The sequence below is a fragment of the Anarrhichthys ocellatus genome, unplaced genomic scaffold, assembly GCF_004355925.1.
Source record: "Anarrhichthys ocellatus isolate YVR2014 unplaced genomic scaffold, GSC_Weel_1.0 scaffold11, whole genome shotgun sequence".
Classification (NCBI taxonomy): Eukaryota; Metazoa; Chordata; class Actinopteri; order Perciformes; family Anarhichadidae; genus Anarrhichthys; species Anarrhichthys ocellatus.
Window position 1 is genome coordinate 6,677,453 of NW_022280041.1, and position 20,987 is coordinate 6,698,439.

A 20,987-nucleotide genomic window follows, 5' to 3' on the forward strand; every position below is an offset into this window, starting at 1 on the left:
ATGCAAGTTGAAAGGTGTGAAAAGCTGAAGGGAAATGGCGAGTGCTCCTTGTAAGTCACCGTGCGCATCCCTGGAGCTCGAGAACGTGAGCAGCACTCATTCACTCATACAATTGGTTCTCCACGAGGGACCCCAACACAGCTAGCCAGTGACAGGCAGATAATGGCGCTAACTTTAGCCTTCACGGTCTCTGAATGGTCCTATATGATAGGCTTGTTGAGTGTGACTGATGGCTTGGGGTAAATAATGGGAGCATCCCTCCTCCCCTTCCATGGGCATCAAGGTATTGCAACCCCCCTCCTGACACACAAAACGCTTCCCGACTACAAGACAAAAGAAACGCATTCCATTAGAGGAAATGACTTGCACAAACAATAAAAAACCGAGCTGCAAAACAAATAAAACTAATTGCCATTACAAATATTTAACAGTACAAAGGCACACAATAGGAATGAGTTACATTCCCACAAAGGAGGGAAATAAAAGCACAAAGGCCTGAACGGATGTACAGTTGGGTGACTTAATGCAGACAGATGCATCGTTGAAAGGCAGGGCAAATCTGCCTTTAGACAGTTCTCCATTGTAATGCAAAAGCTCAGACACTCTCCATTTTCCACGTCTTCCTTTTCTATCCTCCCTCTCTTTTTCTCTCAGCATATCTTGCCTAATGCAGCACAAATGGATCCTAAACAAAGGGAGGAAGAGAGGAAGAGAGGAAGAGGCATATTGGGAAAGGGAGGGATGTAAAAGATTAAAGGATGAAGGGTAAGAGGGTGGGAGTACAGAGAGAGAGAAAAGGGGAAACCAGTGAGATAAATGGGAAAGATGGATCAAATGGATTCATAGATGGTTAAAAAAAAATAAAAAATACTTTATATTTGAAGGTCATGGATTGCAGTGAATGAATCCAACGTGCAACCTTCACTTCAGCTGTTGTTGCTTTAGGGTTCCTTCCTAAAATTTCCTCCCAGCAAAAGTCCGAACCTCAAAATGCCAAAAAATGGTGTCGTATAGCTACCTACCTCTACGTCCATCAAAGAAAAACAAGATACATCTCCTTATCATTTCAGCAGTGGTGGAATGTAATTACCTACATGTACTCAAGCACTTTATCTAAATGCATTATGCATTATTTGAGTATTTCTATTTTCTGCTGATTTATACTTGTACTACTCCACAACATTAGTTACTTCGCAGATTGGCATAATTAACACAAAATATGAACAACTATTAAACGGTTATGTAGCATTATAGATTAGGCTAACCGGCAGTAGATAAAGTATATTAAATCAGCGCCACCATTAAAGTGCTGCACTTTGTATGGCACTACGAGCACTCTTTACTATATGATGAAGCTAAGGGCTACATATATCAAGTAGAATAAAACAAGACAGAATCTTCTGAATAAAAACCAAAAGTCCCTTTTTTTCCTCTATTTTTTACTACTTCCTTTCCTAGAGATGCAATGGGCATGTGACTGCCCTGCAGAATCATGTGTAGGTGTTCCACTGGTGAGCCTGGAACAATACTGGGTTTTAATATTGTTCACAGCGGAGAAAGCTGACTCACAGATGTAAGTCCATCCAAACCTGGTCAAGGTGTTCAGTGTTACTTCTGCTTGAACAGGGAAAAACAGCCTCCGGTAGCAGGTCCATGCTGTCTCTCTCTGCGCTGTTGTTCTCTCCGACCGACTGTGTTCGCACGATGAGCAATCAATATGATCAGCTCAATTAAGTGAAGCTACTGCCGTATTAACTGGATTAGCCGCACTGAAACAACCCTGACCGGGTAAAAGATAGAACCTTTACTCGGTCAGGGTCTGGAGTCATAATTCTGCGATGCCCACCGTAGTGGCTCAGGTGGGTAGCTTACCATGGCGATCTTACCCGTTTGCCATTAATCACCTACCTGGAGCAATTGGCATCTTGTTCCCATTATGTGGCCAGGCTTGATTTGGGATGTGAGCCTGAAGGCAGCACATAACATGACTGCATAGGCCTAAACCGCATCATTGCTCATGGCAAACGACTCCAAATGTGCATGCACATAATCAAAGAAAGAGATATGGTGTATACATTTAAAACACTGTGACCTCGAAGGTAAATCCCATACACAGTATGGATTTCTTTTTAGACAGCGGCATCAATATATTGCCAACGTAATATGCTTGCAAGAGCAATTTGCCAAGATACGAGTTGACAGCATTTGGCAGGGTTGTGGATATGATGGATACGTGGTGAAAAAAACATGAGCTCACAGTCTAAACGCCGTTAGGCATGTTAGCACCGCTAGTTATGGCAACCTCCGTCTGTGTGTCTGTCTGTCTGTCAATGTACCACTTTGGCCAAGACGTTGTCGTGAAAATGAACATTAAATTGTAGAGATATCACAAGATGACTCTAGATAACATGCGATGTGATCCCATTACTTTTCATCGAGCTCCACCCGCAAAGTTTGACCTTATCCAGTGAATACCTCGACATCTACTAGGTAGATTGGCAGAAAAGAATGTGCAGACCTTCATTGTTCCCAGACAATATATAAACTCTGTAGAAGTTAAGAATATATCTGAATGAGCTGAGAATTGGTTCATTCCGATTGGCTAATAAAACGTTTAAACGTCCATCTCATACAAACCAGTTGACAGTTTACTAAATGGACAACAGAAGAGGACAAACCACATGAAGCACTGTAACCGTGAGCTCTGAAGCATGCAGGGAAACACAATAGTCACACCCTTTCAAACGTGAAACAAAGCCCAACCAGGCCATTTTTTCCCACCACAGCCTGAACTCACCTGAGCCATGTTTGGAAAGCATCTGCTCAGAAAACGAGCTGCTTTTATTTTTTTATTTCTCAATTCCCCTGCATTTTGTATTCCTACTAACTGCATTAGCATACTTTTCCAATAGACACTTCATTCCCTGCCAGATTTGGGAAGAGGAAGAGAGAAAAATCTCTCTCTCTCTCTCTCTCTCTCTCTCTCACACACACACACACACACACACCAACAGCAGTTTAAGCTCAGCCTCTCTGTATCAGGGGTACAGCAAATTCCAATGTCAATAACACTGATCCCAATGGCGCATGCATTTCAATATCTGATGCTGAGCCAAGTGCACAGAATATAATGAAATCTTAAAACATGAATTGCAGAGCATCCCCGTCTTGGCAAATGTGATGCACATTTCCAACAAGTATTATTAGTAGTATGCCTAATGCACTCAATACAGACTTGATTACAATGTTAATTCTCCCTTCTATCTGGTAATGCATGTCTGTTTGACCACAGATTGCAAACGGTGCGTCTAGGTGGCATAATGACTGCAGCATGAGCGTTACTGATGACAAGAATAGGTTGTAAACGGTCTGGAAACGAGAGGCAGGACTGTGTCACAAGCAACCACAGTGGTCACGACCGCAGGGAATTCAAATGGGTTCCACCTGGACTCCACTCACAGCTCAATTAGAGGCAGAGCGGGAGAGGAAGAGGAGGGGGCATGGGGGGTTGAACTCAAGTGTGTGTATATATACTTGTGTATCCATCAATGTCCAAGTCATACACAGAAATTAAAAACTGCTTTGTGCTCACATTAACAAAGAAACTAACGGAAAAAAAAAAGATATAGACTGAGGAAAAGGCAGACAGGGAAGTTATATCTTCCGAAGTTGACTTTTTAAACAGAAAACAGTTCAGCTCACAACAGCGTGCTGCACAGTGCCAGGTCACTCGCACACAGGAGCTTGGTGTCATGGACAAAATGCACAAAAATGTGTCTTTGAATAGTTCAAATGTGTTTTTCAATAACAAACATTTGAATATAATTTTTGGCCCAATTTTGACAGCCCCAGTTCACTGAAAAATCGCAGCGCTTCCAATGTCCAGTGGGAACCCAGAGGCTCATGAAATAACATTTTACATTTTCCAAAAGCTCTCCTAATATAATGAGTTACTCCCTGACAGGAACATAGAGACAGTATAATTTGTAACCACTGCAGTGATTCACTGCTACGCAGTTGACATTTCCGTCAAAGCATCTTTTGTTGGGACCGGCTCTGTCTTTTATTGTGCGAGATGCCCTGGTCATAGCAATGTTCTGAATGTGCAAATATCAATATGAAGAGTGTGAACAAATAATCGATGCGGCAATATATTGCGGTGTGTTTGGTTTGCAAGACGTTATTGATTCACTGGCACTAATACTGAAATGCATTATTTTGTGATTATTTCTTTGTCCAGCTTTTTTACCTCTGCGACACCGCAAGCACTTTAACTTGAACTGAAAAAAAATCTATGTGAATAACCCTGGCTTCAATCTTTGCTTCTAACCCTTTTAAAGTTAATAATATCAGCAAAAACATTACTTATTCAGAGTGTTGGTCTACATTTGCGTATCAATTCAACGCATTTTCTACACTGCTTTGACCTGAATGAGCGTAAATCTGCCTTACTGAAAAACACGTTTTAAATGTACCACATTTATGTAAAAGACTGAAAAATAGCATTAAAAGGGGGACACAACAATGTAAGGAGGGGGGGGGGGGGGGGCAGTGCAAACACTCCTGCCACTCAGGATTTTTTCTTTGTGGTCAACAACAGTCCATTTCCTAGTTGAATGACACTTTCTTATTTACCTGGTGTTTAAAGGTAAATAATCGTCCAAACATAGTCGACACGAGGGTCAGGGGTCAATGCGGTGAATTGCTTTGGAGGCTCCCTTTGTGTTGTCTAGCAGCTTTTAGAAAACGCAGGCTGAAATGTAAGAGAGCTCGTCTCGCCAGGACCTCGGTGACCCGGCTTGAGAGTGATCGATTAGGCGAGCAAGAATAAACTTGTGAACGCCTGACGGAATGCTCAAGGGCCGACTTTCAAACTCAAAATGGAAAAGTTCAAAAGCAGAGGGAGATTTTTCGATTACACTACAAGCTAGTTAGAAAAAAACATAAGAAAACTAGTAAGTCTTTGTTGTTGATACCTACACACTTTACAGTCAACCCCCACAGACAGCTGTGAACCCAACAGCTGCCAGCCTGGCAGAGATCCTATGAACCATTTCCGAATCACTATAGTACAGGTCACCCCAAGGAGCCCTCCTAGTTGCCAACCCGTCTTGCTCGAGTCCAACTCATCACGCAATGCTCAGAGATAACTATCTATAATTGGACATTTAGTTTTTCCAAGCCACGGGGAAGAGGTGCCTGCCGAGGAACGTCCGGAAGAAGAGCGGCGAGCTCGCGGGTAGTTGAGGTCCATCAGCCCTCACTCAGACTAGTATAGAATGGAGTTTGATGTCAGTCTGATTGGTCTGGGCAAACATCCTCATGGGGTATGTCTCTGGACAAAGAGAGCAATACACTCCTCTCCTGTCGAGGCAAACGCTCTCAGGTCTGACAAATCACGGCTGGTCTCGAGGTGCCTGGTCTTACCATGAGTTCTAAAGCCCGATGAGGTAACTGCCGCCCCCGGGATTATATCAGCCTTAATCTAAATGTCTCCGGAATTTGAAGCAAGCCTTTTCTTCTTCCTCTGCCTGATATACTTTTTGTTCTACAGCCCACTAAGTACATTTTATTCAGTGTAAGTGAACACAACAGAAAAAGGGAGACATGAGATTTGCAGTAGGATTGCATAAAACTCCAACTAATGTAGTCCTTGTGTAATAGACTCAGCAGCATGGACGCTCACGCTGAGCTATTTAGAAGAAGAAAAAAAAAGCCATTTAGCCTGTACTGGTTTTAATTTCACTAGATGCTGACTAATTCTAATTAAGTCATTATAGACTTACTTTGAAGTACAAATCTGCAAACACAAGGGATTTAATGAAGTGAATTGGGGACCACAAAGAGAGAATCGCATTGACACCATGTTGATGCTGTCAATGGTCGTTCTATCCGGGTTGTGTGTGAGTGGGATGGGGGAGGGGAATTAGTCGGATGTTTTTTTCCGTGTCAAATCAGTACCTGCAGTACACAGTGGGAGAGGAGGACACCCTGTGACCTGTGTGTGCCTTTGTGTTTTCATGCCCTCAGACACAATTCGGGTAGTGGCTTGAAAACACACACACACACACACACACACACACACACAATCCACTGACCTTGCCCTGTGTCTCTTGGCTGAGCGCTAGAATGTGTTTGGGGTTGGACTCAGCAGGCAACCTTTCCAAATCTAAAAGTGGAGGTCTCCCGGGGTGAGGCAGCCACATAACGGTCGGGGATAGTTAGCGAATGTCAAAGTATGGGAACAGACTGTAAACCGTGGCTTTTAAAGTGCTGTGATTGGGGCTTGCACACATGTACACACACATTGGACTGCTACAGACTGGTGCATTGGGTTTGGCTGTTAGAGGTTTGGATAGTTGGCCTAACAATTGCCATTTGATTGGACTGGAAGGCATAATAATAGTGTTTGCACCTATATCATCTGTCGAAAATATAATATTGTGTGTACACTGCAGATGACAGAGCAAGTGCATACACTTATTCTTTGTCAAATGCTCTTACACAGTCGCTCTCTCACATCCCCAACCCCCTGCACTTGCTCCCTCTTTCTCCATCGCTCTAAACTCCACTTGAATTGACGAAGCATAGATCACAACTTGTGACCCAGGTCCAAATCCTAATTGCACTCTGGTGTAATGTTATTCATTCACTTATGCCATGGTCACAAACACCATTCTGCCTTCTCCACAGAGCGGAAGAAAGCGAGCAAGTCCGTAATTGCTTTTGACTTTCCAGAGTACAGCACACCAAATATGTGGACATTTTGCAGAGCCACTCGCAGCGCAGTCTTTTTTTAATGAGATTGCCTCCTGTTTACGCCGATGGGATAGCTAAAGACTCTCGTTGATGGCATTGGCCTTTTCCCAATCAATATTGAGCGTATCAATGCTGGGAGGTCTCTGGAAGCAACCTTAAATTTGGCCAAAACAAATAGATTGGCCCATAAGATTTTAAAGAGAAGTCATCCAGCTAGTTTCTCAACCTAATTAACAATCTTTTTAGTGTCTTTGCAGATTAGATTAATGGATACATTTCTCTATAGTTTTCTAGGGGCATGGCTCTGGGGACGGTAATGTCTCAACAACTGTGGGAGGGGCTACGATGACATTTTCTACAGACATTCATGGTTCCCAGAGGGGGAATCTTAATCAGGTCAAAACCAATGACATTCACAAAAGCTTCTGCTGTACTTTGTGTTTGGTGCTAACTAGCAAATGTTAGCATGCTAAAAAAAAACATGTTCACTAAAATGGTAATCATGGAAAATATAACATTCCCTAAACATCAGCATGCTATAGCACCGTTGTTATTATTAGACAAAACTGAGATGACATAATGCCTATTTGCTTGCCAATTCTTGTTTATGTAGAACATCTTAGGGTTTTGTAGTGAGCACCAATCCCAATCTCACAGTGGCTCTTTTTGCATCGCTGATGATCATCTTTAAACCTCAATCCCATACTTACAGCCGGGTGTCAAAGCTCCACTGACGGAGACTCCCCCCCCCCCCCCCCTCCATTCTTTCTGTTTTCATCAGGAGTATGTGGGGAGCCACCTTTAAAACAAACTCTGAAACTCTATCCTACCCACCACCCATCTGCAATCCACCACCACCATGATTCCGCAATGAATCTGGCAAAGGCAAAAGAGATTTTTTTTCGAAACTTCTATATTACGAGTGCGGGGAGTCTATTTCAATGCCAGACTCTTTCTTCTGACTTGGACACGTAGTCAAGAGGGGTCTCTGGGACTCTCCACGAGTCTGGCATGCAATTCCTGGTCCAGTTAGTTTCAGCACAGGGGGAGTCTGGAGTGTGTGTGTGTGTGTGTGTGGGGGGGGGGGGGGGGGGGGGGGGGGGGGGGGTGGGGGTGGTCTCTGCTCTGACAGACGTCCAAGACACACAGCTGATGCCTCAGGCTGGAAAGTCTAATATCATCTGTGCGAGACAGCACTGGGTGGATCTCGTATTTATTACCCAATATGTCCATGGGGAGGGTGGAAGTAATGCAACAGCAGCCAACACCATGATGCTTATCTCATTTCAGAATGGATATAGTTCGGCGACTCTTGGCATACAAATTGAGAAATGAGGAAAATACCTCACAACTAGCACAATTAGGGCCGTCTCTGATGAACAGATGACTTAGTACTCCCTGTACGGTGGCTGCCTTCCCTGTTACCATCTTGAGTTTGAGAGGTTTCATCAAATCGGATGGATACTCGCAAACTGAGATTGAAAAATCCAAGTAATATTAATGTTAGACAGCCAATGGGAAGAGTTAAAATCATTTCAATTGTGAATTGAATCCTGATGCCGTCAACGCTCACTACAGCACCAAATGTGTATTAATCCACAGCTGAAAATAGCCACCAACAAATTCACCAATTACTCCTATTAGAGTAGCATTTGCTAAAAACGACAGTGCCCAGCTCTTTTAGGAAATTACTTAGCTTTTTAAAAAAAAAATGGTAATTACTTATCTTTTTTAATTATAGGACTTGCATCTTCAGGAGGAACAAACAGGCTGCGACAGACAAGATAGGAAAGAACTGAAACACGTTCCAACTCTTTTCTTCGATATATATACATACGAAATTGGCTAAACTGAAAACAACCCTACATTATTTGCAGAAGTCAGATACTTTCACAGAATAATGACAAACTGTCACTGTGCTTTCCTTCCAAATGCTCAAAAACACAGCATCTTCTGAGGCATAACTAAAATCCCAAACAAAGCCATTTTTCCTGCCTCAGTTCAGATATATGGTACCGGGTCCGAGAGGTATCCGATTGCCGACCATGTGCGTGTAATCATCATAGTAAAAATGTTCTCTGATTTCCTGTCTCCAGGCCTGGTTTCCCTTAATAACCGGGATATGTGTATGTAAACACAGCAGATGAGTTTCCCCCACTGGTTCAGCTCTGGCACTTCCTACCACAACATATCACGATGGCATCGAGAGCCAGCATTTTTAACAACCTCATCATTGAGAATTATGCCTTTCATCCATTTTTTGACATCACAGCGACGGAGTCTCTGAGGTGATTGATGATGGCAGCATGTACCGCTGTGCTCCTGTTTTCTGAAATGTGTAAAGAGAAAAGGCCCACGAGCGTGAATGGCAATCGTTTCTGCTCGAGTCGCTGCAGCCTTATCTGCATATAGGCGGCGTCTGCTCTGACCTCGCACACTGCCCAGAGCTGAATCAGACATCAGCCAAAAAAACATTCCCAGTACATGCGTCTATCCTCTAGCCCTGTGCTTCAGCCATAATGCCAACAATACAAAGGATTTCTTTGACTCATCATAATGGAAAATAAGGTTCACAAAGGCTAATGCAATTCTATAATAGAGTGAAGATAATTTAACTACGATCAAATGAAAAAACAGCACAATAAAACAGATGTAATGTCAGAGGACAATGCCAAGTGCTGTGTACAGTTGACTGAGAGCATGATTCAGACCACAGTAACACTCGGGTTTATTCTAATTCTTTGCCCTTTCCCCACTGGTGTTACAAAATTGAGCAAGTGACATTTATTTTCTTCTTTTTCTCACTTTGATGTTGGATTTCTTTTAGCACCGTCTTTAAATACCACATGGATTTAATTTAGTTTTGAAAAGGACAATAGGCGCACAAGACATTTCCACAACTTCCCCAGTAGACAAACGCAGGGACCTGTCACCAGGACGTGTTAAGTGGAGTGACACAGAGAAATGTCCTCCATTCGGTCTGACTCTGCACATCATTATTCAGATTTGAAGCACACCTCAGCGATCCAAGCCCGGTATCCATGCACTAATGCTTGCCGCAAATGGCCCCAATAACTCAGTACATTTTGAGCGATTTCCTTCCGTACAAGCTGAGGCTGACAGTTTCTTTGACGATCCCTTAAAAGATTCAAATGACTTGCGACGAGATGAAGCAGAGTGTTTGAGCTTGGGAGCTGAAGACAGTTTGTGCACAAATTTGTGCACGGTAAGCGTTCGTTCAGACTAAATTGATTAGGGTTTTATGACAGCTTTTATTAAAATGTGCTGAAGTTGATGCTGTATGTGATGTGTCATGTTTGTAGTTTTACTTAAATATGTCTTATCATACACACACACACACACACTGTAGACACCTGAATCTACAGTCAACATGTAGCAAGTCATTCTTAACACCCCTTTTCCAAACAGCAATGGTTCAGTCCTATAATTAGCTATTACTTAACCACATTAGCTTGTGGGTTTACAGGCTATGAACAGTCAAATGTCAAATTTTCCTTGTCACACTAATAATACTCGGACTAATCCATTACACAAGGACTATTAGCTTTCTTCATTTCCACGTCTACACGTGTCATCAACTGACACCTACAGAGCTAGATCAGCGCCGTGCAGCTGTAATCAAAACACACAAGGCGTTGAGGCACACTTGCCAAAGTCAAAGTATGTCTTCATTCACGTGGAGAACATCACACCACCATCGACAGCAGGACCAGCGCACTGAAAAGACCAGAGCCACAGTCATTAGGCCGAGGTCTGAAAGCTGGCTCACGTCTCGTGTTAGATTGAGTGGGAAAAGCATGAATGCACATCTGTGTTCATACGGAGCTTGTCCGTGACAGGAAACGAGTGTTAAGCGCCATACCTCAACTCAGTCCAAATGTATTGACGGAGAAAGTCTGAGCAATAGGTCGGACTTGCGTATGATATTTCTCAAGAAAGAAAAAAAAACAAACAACCCGCTGGCTTTTAAATTTGAATAATGTGTCATATTTGAACGATTGAAAATTAAATTATTTAGCGCCTCTAGTCTTTCACAGCGCTCCTTTATTATACTTCTGTAAAGCAATTTATCCGTTATTGCTTTCTAATAGGGCAACCTATCCTGGGTCACATCTTCAAACAGCTCGGGGAAAAAATAAAAAACGTTGTCGTGTATTAGCAGAGACAAGGCATCGCAGTTTGTGGCTGTTAAATAGCTTAAATATGCATATAATGTCCCGTTTACGGTGTGAAGCTTGCCCCCCCACACACACACTAAATGAATTATAAATACAACGGACCTCATGCAAGTGTGACAAATGAAGCACTTGGCACTGAGACGACAATTTGCAGTCGTTTGAGGGTTCAGAGTGCGGTATGGCTTCATATCCACTTTCAGCAGTGTTGTCTGTAAACCGATGGTCAAAAGTAGAAACTCAAGCTGTCTCTGGTATCTGAAAAAAAGGGGAAATATTAGTCATAAAAGTGTCCAAGATATTGCTTTCAGTATCCTAAAGTTTCATCCTCCTCAAGACCTCAGCAAAAGTTACAAACATTGGCTCATCCTTGCTTTGTGTGGAGATATATGGCTGATAGTATTGTTTATCTTGGAGGGAAACTCACCAAGAAATACAGTTGAGTATTCAGCCTCCTCGATCACCGTCTCCGCACAAGTTCTTATACGCTGTAATAAATGGTCTCGCTCAAGTCTGACAACACAATAGATGACGTGGAGTAAGTCAGTTACCAGACAAGTCTGTCCATGAACCAATATTATTCTTTGTTAATATGTATGTATTCAATTTCACTCAACCCTGGAGGTCAGGTTATGAGGTGAGACACGTTGTATGGCAGCCTGAAATCTTGGCAAAAATCCTGGCTTGGAGCGTCTCGCGGCAGACAAGTAATATATCCCGAGAGTCTCCTAACCAAGTGAAGCACATCGGTCTGTTTTCCTTCAGGAAAAAAAGAAGAAGAAGAAGAAGAGAGATTGGGAACGGACACTAGTATAGTGAGCCATTTTCAAAAATATTTCTGCATCATCGCCCTCAATTTGTCTGTGCAGAGTCAATCGGCTATTAAGCACAGTCAAAGTCACTGAATTCTTCTTTTTCTTTTTTTTTTTACTCTCACAAAACACAAACTGCGGTCAAGCGACCTTCTAGAATCTGTTGCACAGGAACTTCCTTCCATAACTGTACATTTTTTTGTCACTTCTACAGCAAATAGCACGCTCTGCTGGGTTATTGATCGGCTCCACAGATGCAAACAGCAGGGTTAAATGGAAATGCTTGGAGAGGAAGGTAATGTGATCCGTCTGCATGGAAGCATGGCCCATTTAATGTATCTTTAAATCATTACTGAGATGACTGTGTAGCAACAACATACAGTTTATCAGAGTTTTTTAGCTTCTACAATAATAAAAAGAATGATTAGTGGGTAGATTGTTGCAAAGGGTTCAAAAAGCAACAATGATTAAATGTCAAATCTGATGAGAAATAATGATCCTTTCAAGATGTGGTTTATTCAAATACACCTTATATAACAATTCCTTTTTAAAAATAGATTGAAAAAGCTCCCTCAAAAATTTCCATAGGGAAAAATATAATAACATAATCACATTTTTGGAGATTACAAATGTCTTTTAGTAAGTACCGTGGAATTCCATGCAGCAGATTTAGGAATAGAACGGAGAAACATACCATTTTATGTTCAATCAGCAGAGTCCAAAAAACAAGCAGAGGAGCCAAAAAGCATATTATTCAATCTCGCCATTTACCTCTAGCATTCTGGATAATGGTTTCCAGTCCACTAAACATAGCCTACAGTATTTAGAAATTAAAGAAACAAATGCCAATATTCCGTCTTTAAAGGATGTGAAACAAAAGAGCCAGAAAAAAATACTTCTCTTGCGCAGTCTGGCAACACAGATGGATTACAATGTTTAAGCCATTGACTACTGAAATCCGAACCGGAGGATAATGCAGTCGAAAAACATTTACAACCAGGATTAGGGGGAAAAAGCAATGGAAAGAGGGATGTATGGAGAAGAGGAGGAGAGGAGACTTACAATAAAGGGAGTTTATTTACACCGTCCCCCCTCCTTCATTAAAGTAAATATAGGGCATGTGAAATAACAAAGTCCCTCGTCTTTTTCTCAGAGGACCTCATCCTGTGAGCACCACGACGGAAATAACTCAAGAGTCCTCAGGTGAGAGCCTTCAGGGACACATCCAGAGGAAGTGTGCTGCATGCTATCGTACCCAGCTCATCTCCAAATACTTTATCTGAGAAGCTGACTTCTTCACGGGGCAGAGAAGATGCCTTACAAAGTATAACTTTTACATTTTTCACACACTGGTGGTAGCGCTATCCCAATGGGAGAGCAGAGCAGGGTTTAGAAGAAAAAGTAAAATAAATGCATCCGAGCTGGACATAACAGCCCTAATAAACTCTCTTAAGTCTGCATTGGTTCAAAGTTTAGGTAAAGTTTTCTCGGGTTCTTTGCGGCCGTTTTATGTCCCTGCTGAAGTACTTCTATTTAGTTAAAAGCACAAGAAAGAGGCCGGGGCCATTTTTTCGAAAATTGATGACGGCCTTGCATAAATTATGCAAACTTTTGTCCTTGTGCCAAACAGTGCATCTACTGAATAATAATTACTGGAGGGACTTGGGGGATACGAGTATGCGGAATATGAAACACTTGCCAACGTCCCCTGTCATCGGTGGCCAAATCAAGGAAAGGAGACGGGGCTGCAGAACATGATGGAAGACAGAAAATATGTCAACGCTTGGACACAACGTTTTATTCCTTTTTCTTTATATACTTTGGTGTTTCTCAAACGTAAATTGCTCTAGCTGTCATATTGTTAACATCATCATGCAGGATTTGCACCAGTGAAATCCCCAGCCTGGCATGTAAATTAACAATCCATTACTTTATTGTCATGTTTAGTGGCTTGGATCACTGTTGGACATTTACAAGTATTCCATGTAATTCTTTTTTTTTTTTTCTTTTGCTGGAGATACTGCGGCTTGACAACTCAATGAATACGGCTGTTAAATGTTCACACTGGGTACAACAGAGTTCAGATGGATTTTATAAGCAGCAATGAATAGAGATCTTGGAAATTGTCGTTTTCAACAGCTCGGAACATGCTGAACATTAAACATGTCAACACTGGAAATATGTCAGTTTTATGCACATAAAAGCCAAGAACAACTTGTATAATAATGCCTTTATAAATGATTAATTATAGTAATAACACTAATGATAGAAGAGGCTTTGATGGCCAAGAGGTTCTTCAATCAGTCAGAGTGTGAGCAGATACAAACCTCTGGCACAAACAAAGCAGCAGAGGGTTAATTGTTGGCGATATGCAAATGCAATTAGCTTATTTGCTCACCCGGCGTCCTACTTTGGCACTAAAAGGTGTCTGATTTCAGGTGAATCCTATCACTATTCAATCCATCGGTAGAGAGCAGAATAGCTTCCTTCCGTTTCTTTGTCCACATGACTTTTAAACAACATGGTGCAACCGTGTTTTGTTTCATTAAATCACTAACCCTGAATCTCTCTGAATAAGCGAACGCTGTATTGCACTTGATTGAAACACGGTCTTGTGCTTCGTTATTTCAGTACCACCAGCCATATTGTCTCTTTGGCAGTGGGTGGGTAATTATAGCTTCATTTTGGAGTGAAATGTCCTCCTCAAGCAAAAGAAGAAACATTTTCAACGAATACTTTGACATTTTGGGAAACGCATTACTCGCTTTTTTTGCTGAGAAGATCGATTGACTTGCATTTTATCGTGGTAAGAATGTTCTCATCCGACTCCCAGCAGAAAAGCAAATAAGCGTATTTCCCAAAATGTCAACTTATTGCTTTAAAATGACAAACCTCAGTGGACTAATTGATTAAACGAAGTGAAGTCATTTCCCGCGAGTTTTCAGTGAATACATCTGATGACTGCACTTTTGGTCAGGAAGCATTCTCTCGTCGGCCGTCTTATTGAATACCACGTGAATTGACTGGATGCATTAGTGTGCTTGTTTTATGTAGATCATTTTGCTGCTTTCCTTTGTGTATTCCAATGGAGATCTGTTTCCAGAGTGGGAAATGGCTGATTGATTTATGGAAATTCATTTTGTACCTATGACATTTGTCAAGCTGTTATATCAATAGCAATACTGACAGCAAACAACGAACACTCCAATATCACGGATAGATCTTAGAAATAATAAAGTACGCAAGAAAGTGACACACATGGGGGGGAGTTAATTATGTTTCTAAAAAAGAACTTTCACAAAGTGTATTTGCATTCTCCCTTCTCCGTCACTCAAGGCGTGAATTGTTGTCTTAATTCCTCAAAAAAAAGATGTGATCACAAAGTAAAGAGCAACTGACGTGCTTAAACACACACACACACACACACACACACACACACAGACACAGACACACGTGCAAACGCAGCCATGCACACATCTGCTTGTCAGTGAGCCTGTTGGAAACTGTCACATGCCTGGCATGTTCTGTAACTTGGGCAGATGGTAAAGCACAATTAGGCTCTCTGAATCTCTCAATCAATCTCCTGTATTTCACATGAAGAACTTGCTTGTGAACGGCCTGTTTCACTTAAACTAAGGTGCTTGTCTACTTTGTATTCCAGTCCCTAGTTTGCAAATTGTCTTTATTCTCACACTCTGCAAACCATTTCCATCTTCTTGCCATTCCTCAAAAGTGATTATTCTTTCTTGCTTTTGCAGTTCGTATTTTCTTTGCTTGCCTATTCTCTGCGAGCTACAACACCCAAGGTATTTTGGCATTTTCCACACTCAGTTAGTTTTCTACAGTCTTCCCTGGATCCCTTTCACTTTGCACAACACTTCCTACGACCCCCCCTCCCACCCAGATTTACGCTACCCTTTTCTGCCTTCTCTCTTGGCTTGTTTAACCACTGGCCTGAAAGCAACACTATACTTTAGACAATAGGCAAGCGCAAGTGTTTCATTCACACCCAATTACTGTGAAAGGGATTTTTCTGGCCAGAAATCCACCAAAGGAGCACAATGACAGTGTCACAGAGGAACAAGATATCCCTGGCGTTTTCGCATCCTGTCCCATGTTCTGCAGACAAAAGAGAAGAAAAGCGATCCAGTGCATTCGACACCGTCGGGCGGCCATTAGCCGGAGCTGCTTAAATAATCACAGCTCTAACGAAGGCGCTAACAGAGACGGGAAACATCTGCTGCTCGCCCTGGGTCCCTTGTTGGCCATCGAGGACTCCGCCTTTGATCGGGGACATTCGCATCCACCTTCCTACGAGAGCTCCAATGAAGCAGCCTCTCAAAACACACACGTAGAGTGTGAGAGACGACCACACACACGCACTGAAAGAAATCACAAACGCACAAACAAGCGGGGCTAAGATTTACACAAACATATATGCAGACTGAGGATACATGTATTTGGAAGTTGGAATATAATCTTTAAAAAAACGGTTCTTTAATATATATATACACACAACACTGGCTACTCTTTCTGGGCAGAGGAAAATAACTTACTTTCACTTCCCTGCAAGAAGAAAAAAGATGACATATCCTCATTTCCAGCGGAAGCAAGCCAAACACCTCACTCAACAGCGGGCCAGACGCCACCTTTGGACTGCCAATCCCGCTGTTGTATTTCCCCCACCTGTGACGGGAAGATGATTCACTAGGCCTGCCAGACTGCATCTAGGGACTGTGTGTACTGGGGCGTACCCACTGCCAGCACAGACAGAGGGGGGGGGGGGGGCAAACACCACCTTCTGCTCCACACTGTGACCTGCAAATGCAGCTGATAAAATAATGTGGCCTGTGAGCAGATGTATCACACTCTACCTACTCGGGGTGGAACAATTCACCAATTCCAATCAAGGCATTGGGCCAAATGATTATGATATGGCAAACGGGAGCAAACCTGGGCCTTATACACAGAGAGGATGTTACAATCGGTGTGTCGCCCCACAATCGACACCACAGCGGCACCAGAAAAAGCAATATGAGATTATAGGTTAAATTGAATTTGTTTTATTGTAGAGCGTATGTTTCTGTCATTTTTAGGATCTGTGTTTGTTGCTGTAGAACCTAAACTCAATCTGTGCTGCATTCCTCTCTGAATACACAAACAGCACACTTTTTGTTTTGACAATACAAATGAAATACTAGATATAACAAGGATACACAGATTTCACTAGGAATTCATAGATAGGCTATGCTGAAAACTCCCCCAACAACATAAACAACAGGGAGTCTTTCTGCATAATCTCCAGTCATACTTTTCTCGAATCTTATTTTTACCTTGACTTTATCTCTGCTACACATAAATATTTGAAATAACTGTGAGACACCATGAAGTTTGGTCAAATAATAAACTATTTATATAACTAACATAAACTATATATGTAGCTGTACATTTCTTTCAATAGGCTAAAATGAAGGAATGGTGCTAAACAATCAGGCGAACCTGAGAGAATCATTACGTGATTATATTATAGCAATCTAATCAATAGAAAGAGAGTGAAATTGGTTTGCAAAGTATTTTATTGGCACCATGGTGGGATTGTAATTCTAATCTGTGCTTAATACTACAGATCACAAGTCCAACAAGAACCCAATGTATCCAGGTAGAGAACACTACCTCACAGCGTAAATCATTTAAAAGGAAATTGACTTTTGCGTTGAAAGACTGGGAAGAAATGGAGAAAAAAAAAATGCTGGTGTTTAATTATATAGGCCATCGAAGTTCAAAAGTCTTAATGGAATGTCTTATGCACAAGTCAAATGATTTTGTTTTTTTCCTCGCCATTTCCAGGTGTTCATTATTCTAACCGTGGAGAACATCCTGAGGGTCATGCCATGTTCTAATTCCTAATTAACTGGCCAGAACAGAGATCGTGGTCGGCAGTGACCCTGGACTGGCGAACAGGGACAGTTGGGAGTCTCAGGGGTGTTACTCTTACTCAGGTTTGAAACCGTTCATTCCCGATAAACCCTCCTCTAACAGCCTCTGTACCGTGTGTCATGGAATGGAATTGCAAGAACTGGGTCATGCTTTTGGGAAAGACAACCTAAAGCCTGCTGGATGCTACGCATTTTCAAGACCCAACTGGAAACACCTGTGGACTTTGGGGCTTATGGGTAACCGCTGTTAAAGAGCCCGGTTAGATTCTGTTTATTTTGTGTGTGCCACCTATCTGTCAACCAGGAATAAAGAGGGGGCAGCTACAACAAATTAATAGTTCCCCGCTTCATGGCTAATCTGGGCTAAAGCTGCATACCCATCAGTGGCATGTTTCTACGCTGTCTCGGAGATTAGTCATGTGTACTCTCACAGTGCACATACATATTGGGGCATTAGCAGCCATTCGCAGGGAATACAAAAGCAGTGGCGGTGACTAAATGTCTGTGTTTGCTGAAGGTAGATCAGGCGTGCCCTTTGTGTTACAACACGGGGCCACCTGCAGTCTGGGAAACAGGTTTCTGGGGGGAATTAGAGGATTCTGATGAATGAACAAGACAGACATGAGTAACCTAGCCCAATATACTGCTTATCTACAAGCTTATGTTTCACAAAGGAGGCAGATAAGCTAAAACATGCCAGCAGAATGAGGGAATGGAGAAAAGAGTGGAAATTAGGCTGAGGGGGGGTGAAGAGAACATACCCAGGTCAAGATCTACAGGAGTGCGGTCAGTTGCGACAGAGCCCGGATGCTTTGAATTGCCGCGGAACAATTAACCATTGACCAGAGGGACTAGTCAAGCTACATAGCATTGGATCCATGTCATTCATGGTTATTCTTTACCAGACACCGTGAAAACAAAGCATAAAGTCATTATTAGGCCTCTACCTGCCCCCGGGCCATGAATGCAACACTGATCAATGAGAAAGAAAGGTACTGCTGTCGGTCTTAGACAACAGGTGATATCATGTCGGTGTGCGTTAAGTGTGATCTTCTCCATACAAGCAAACATGCAGACTGTCTGTTAGAGATCTACTGGAGGTAGGTGGTCTGGATGGTAGCAGCAAGCATTCCATTGCAGCTGTTCATTTGTGACAGTGAGGGAAGGACACAAGTATTCATTGGCCAAAAATTGATTCACTTTCTGCCTTTGTTTCTGGAGTTTCTAATTATTAACTTTATTAACTTTGGCTCGAGCCTGTAAAGTATATTACCATTACTATGTGGTAGGCTTTCGTAACCACGGTTGGCTTCAATAAGTTATTGTTTTCGTGCATTGCTGTCTACCACAGTGGCATTGTTATATATACACACTACAACTAGAAGTCACAAAAGTCCTATACTGTACTCCACCTGGGGTCTTTAAAGGAGACATCATGCTCATTTTCAGGTCTATACTTGAATTTTGGTTTTCTACTAGAACACGTTTACCTGCTTTAATTTTCATTTCATTTTTCTTTCCTCTGACAGCGTTTTCAGGCCTTCAGAGCATCACTGCAGAGACTCAAAAAATGCATATTTCTTGGTAATCTTCACTATTTTCTGACAATTTATAGACTACATCATCAAACAACAAATGAGGGAAATAAGCAATATGTGTAGTCCTATTGCCCATTTCACGCATAACAAAGTTCCACTTTTCTTTTAAGGCCATCACCACTTGGGCTGAAATGAAATTGTCCATAAAGTGACAGAGAATATAAACACTGTTCTGATCCGTGTTTGGTATTATCTGGTGAATGAAAAGCCACACTGAGTCCCGCATAGACAGTCCCTGTTTGAGCACTTCACAATAAGCCACGAGTGACAAAATTGAACTTCAGTTGCCACTTCAAGTGCCATAATTCCATCCCCAGTGTACGTTACACAATCATCCACAGCGCCAGGAAACAAATCCCATTGACTTGATTCCTATTTAATTATTCCACTTGAAAATCCTTTATGCTCACTCTTTTCTCTGAACCTGAGAAAAAAAGAAATTGCTTTACCCATTTACAAACCTCTACCTATTCCGACAATTGCATTCCTCCCAGCTTGTCAAATTCCATTCACGAGAACCCACCTCCAGCCCTTATGTTATTTAAACCTGAGCAAATGTGGCACACAACACAATGGGGGTTTCACAGAGGTAAAGTAATTGCCTAAATACAGAGTGACAGAGGCGGCTGATTTATTCTGGGGGAAAATATTGTCTGGTGAGAAAAAAGTGTTGACGGAGTAGCAAGAGACAGTGAAATGGAAGGAGAAAGGATGAAGAGGGCCACAGAAAGAGGAGGGGACAGTTCCCGTCACCAAACAAAACACTACATATTTCTTTGAAAAACAAAGTGTTAAGTTAGGCTGCTCTGCACGCTGTCAATAGCAACGTTCATCATAGGGGGCCAGCCGGAGTCTATATATTGATTAAACCATCCATCACTTAAACTCTACAAGACATTATTTCTAATTAAAAAGTAAGTCATAAATTGTGGGCTTTATTGCCGGGCTGAGGCTGTAAATAAAATCCAAGGGAGGGCGGAAACAGATTGCAGCCCCTGTCCACAGTTTAGAGCCACTGTAAAAAGGACAGACGGGTGTGATGGCACCTTTGGGATCTTCACGCGCAGACGGCGGGGCTGACAGCAGGGAGGTTGCCCCGCTTCATCCCAGATAAACAGATGCAAATCAATAATTTCTCTGGTTGTGTTTTTATAAGACAGCCGCTTCACCTCAGAGGGGCTGAGGAGCAGGACATGCATATGGAGAGCAAATATGCAAATAACATTTTCATAAACCACTTGGGAATATGGAAAAGGAACGGCGGTCGATGTGCTTGAAAATGATGTGTAATCATAAGAGGCCATGAAAGCGCTCCATCACATGACTGGGTTAGCTCGTAGGCTGGCAGTGACAACAAGCACCTATTATCCATCGGTGTCTCCATTTCCCTCTGCTAAACAACAATTCCGCTGCCAAATATGCAGTCGCAGGGCATTATTTAATGTTCCCTGTTGATAAAGAGGCCATTAGTACACCTACACTGTAGCCAAAGCTGTGGCGTTGGAGAGGCACACACGGAGCGCACTCTCAGTCATAGCAGAGGACGCTTCATGGCTTCACGTTTGACAACTTCTGATTACCTCAGCGTGTACGCTGGTTGTCAGGCGGTAAACTCCCCTGACAGCCAGTTGCGGAGTGGCAGAGTGTTGGTTATTTTTTGACGGGCACAGAGGGATGTCTGATTTC

At 42.3% G+C, this 20,987-nt stretch overlaps 1 protein-coding gene across 21 annotated transcripts in view; it reads right to left on the reverse strand.

The window, feature by feature from the left end:
• LOC116385337 (adhesion G protein-coupled receptor L3) overlaps nucleotides 1–20,987 on the reverse strand; it is a 188,225-nt gene that overhangs the window by 141,136 nt on the left and 26,102 nt on the right. For 19 of the 21 annotated variants that reach the window (XM_031850702.1, XM_031850705.1, XM_031850698.1 and 16 more), the window contains exon 1: nucleotides 11,061–11,714. The exons of 1 other annotated variant lie outside the window; for it this stretch is intronic. The gene's annotated coding sequence lies outside the window, so the exon portion shown is untranslated. Of the gene's footprint in view, nucleotides 1–11,060; nucleotides 11,715–20,987 lie in introns of those variants that run through there. One more of the 21 variants, XM_031850685.1, reaches the window with a different exon arrangement.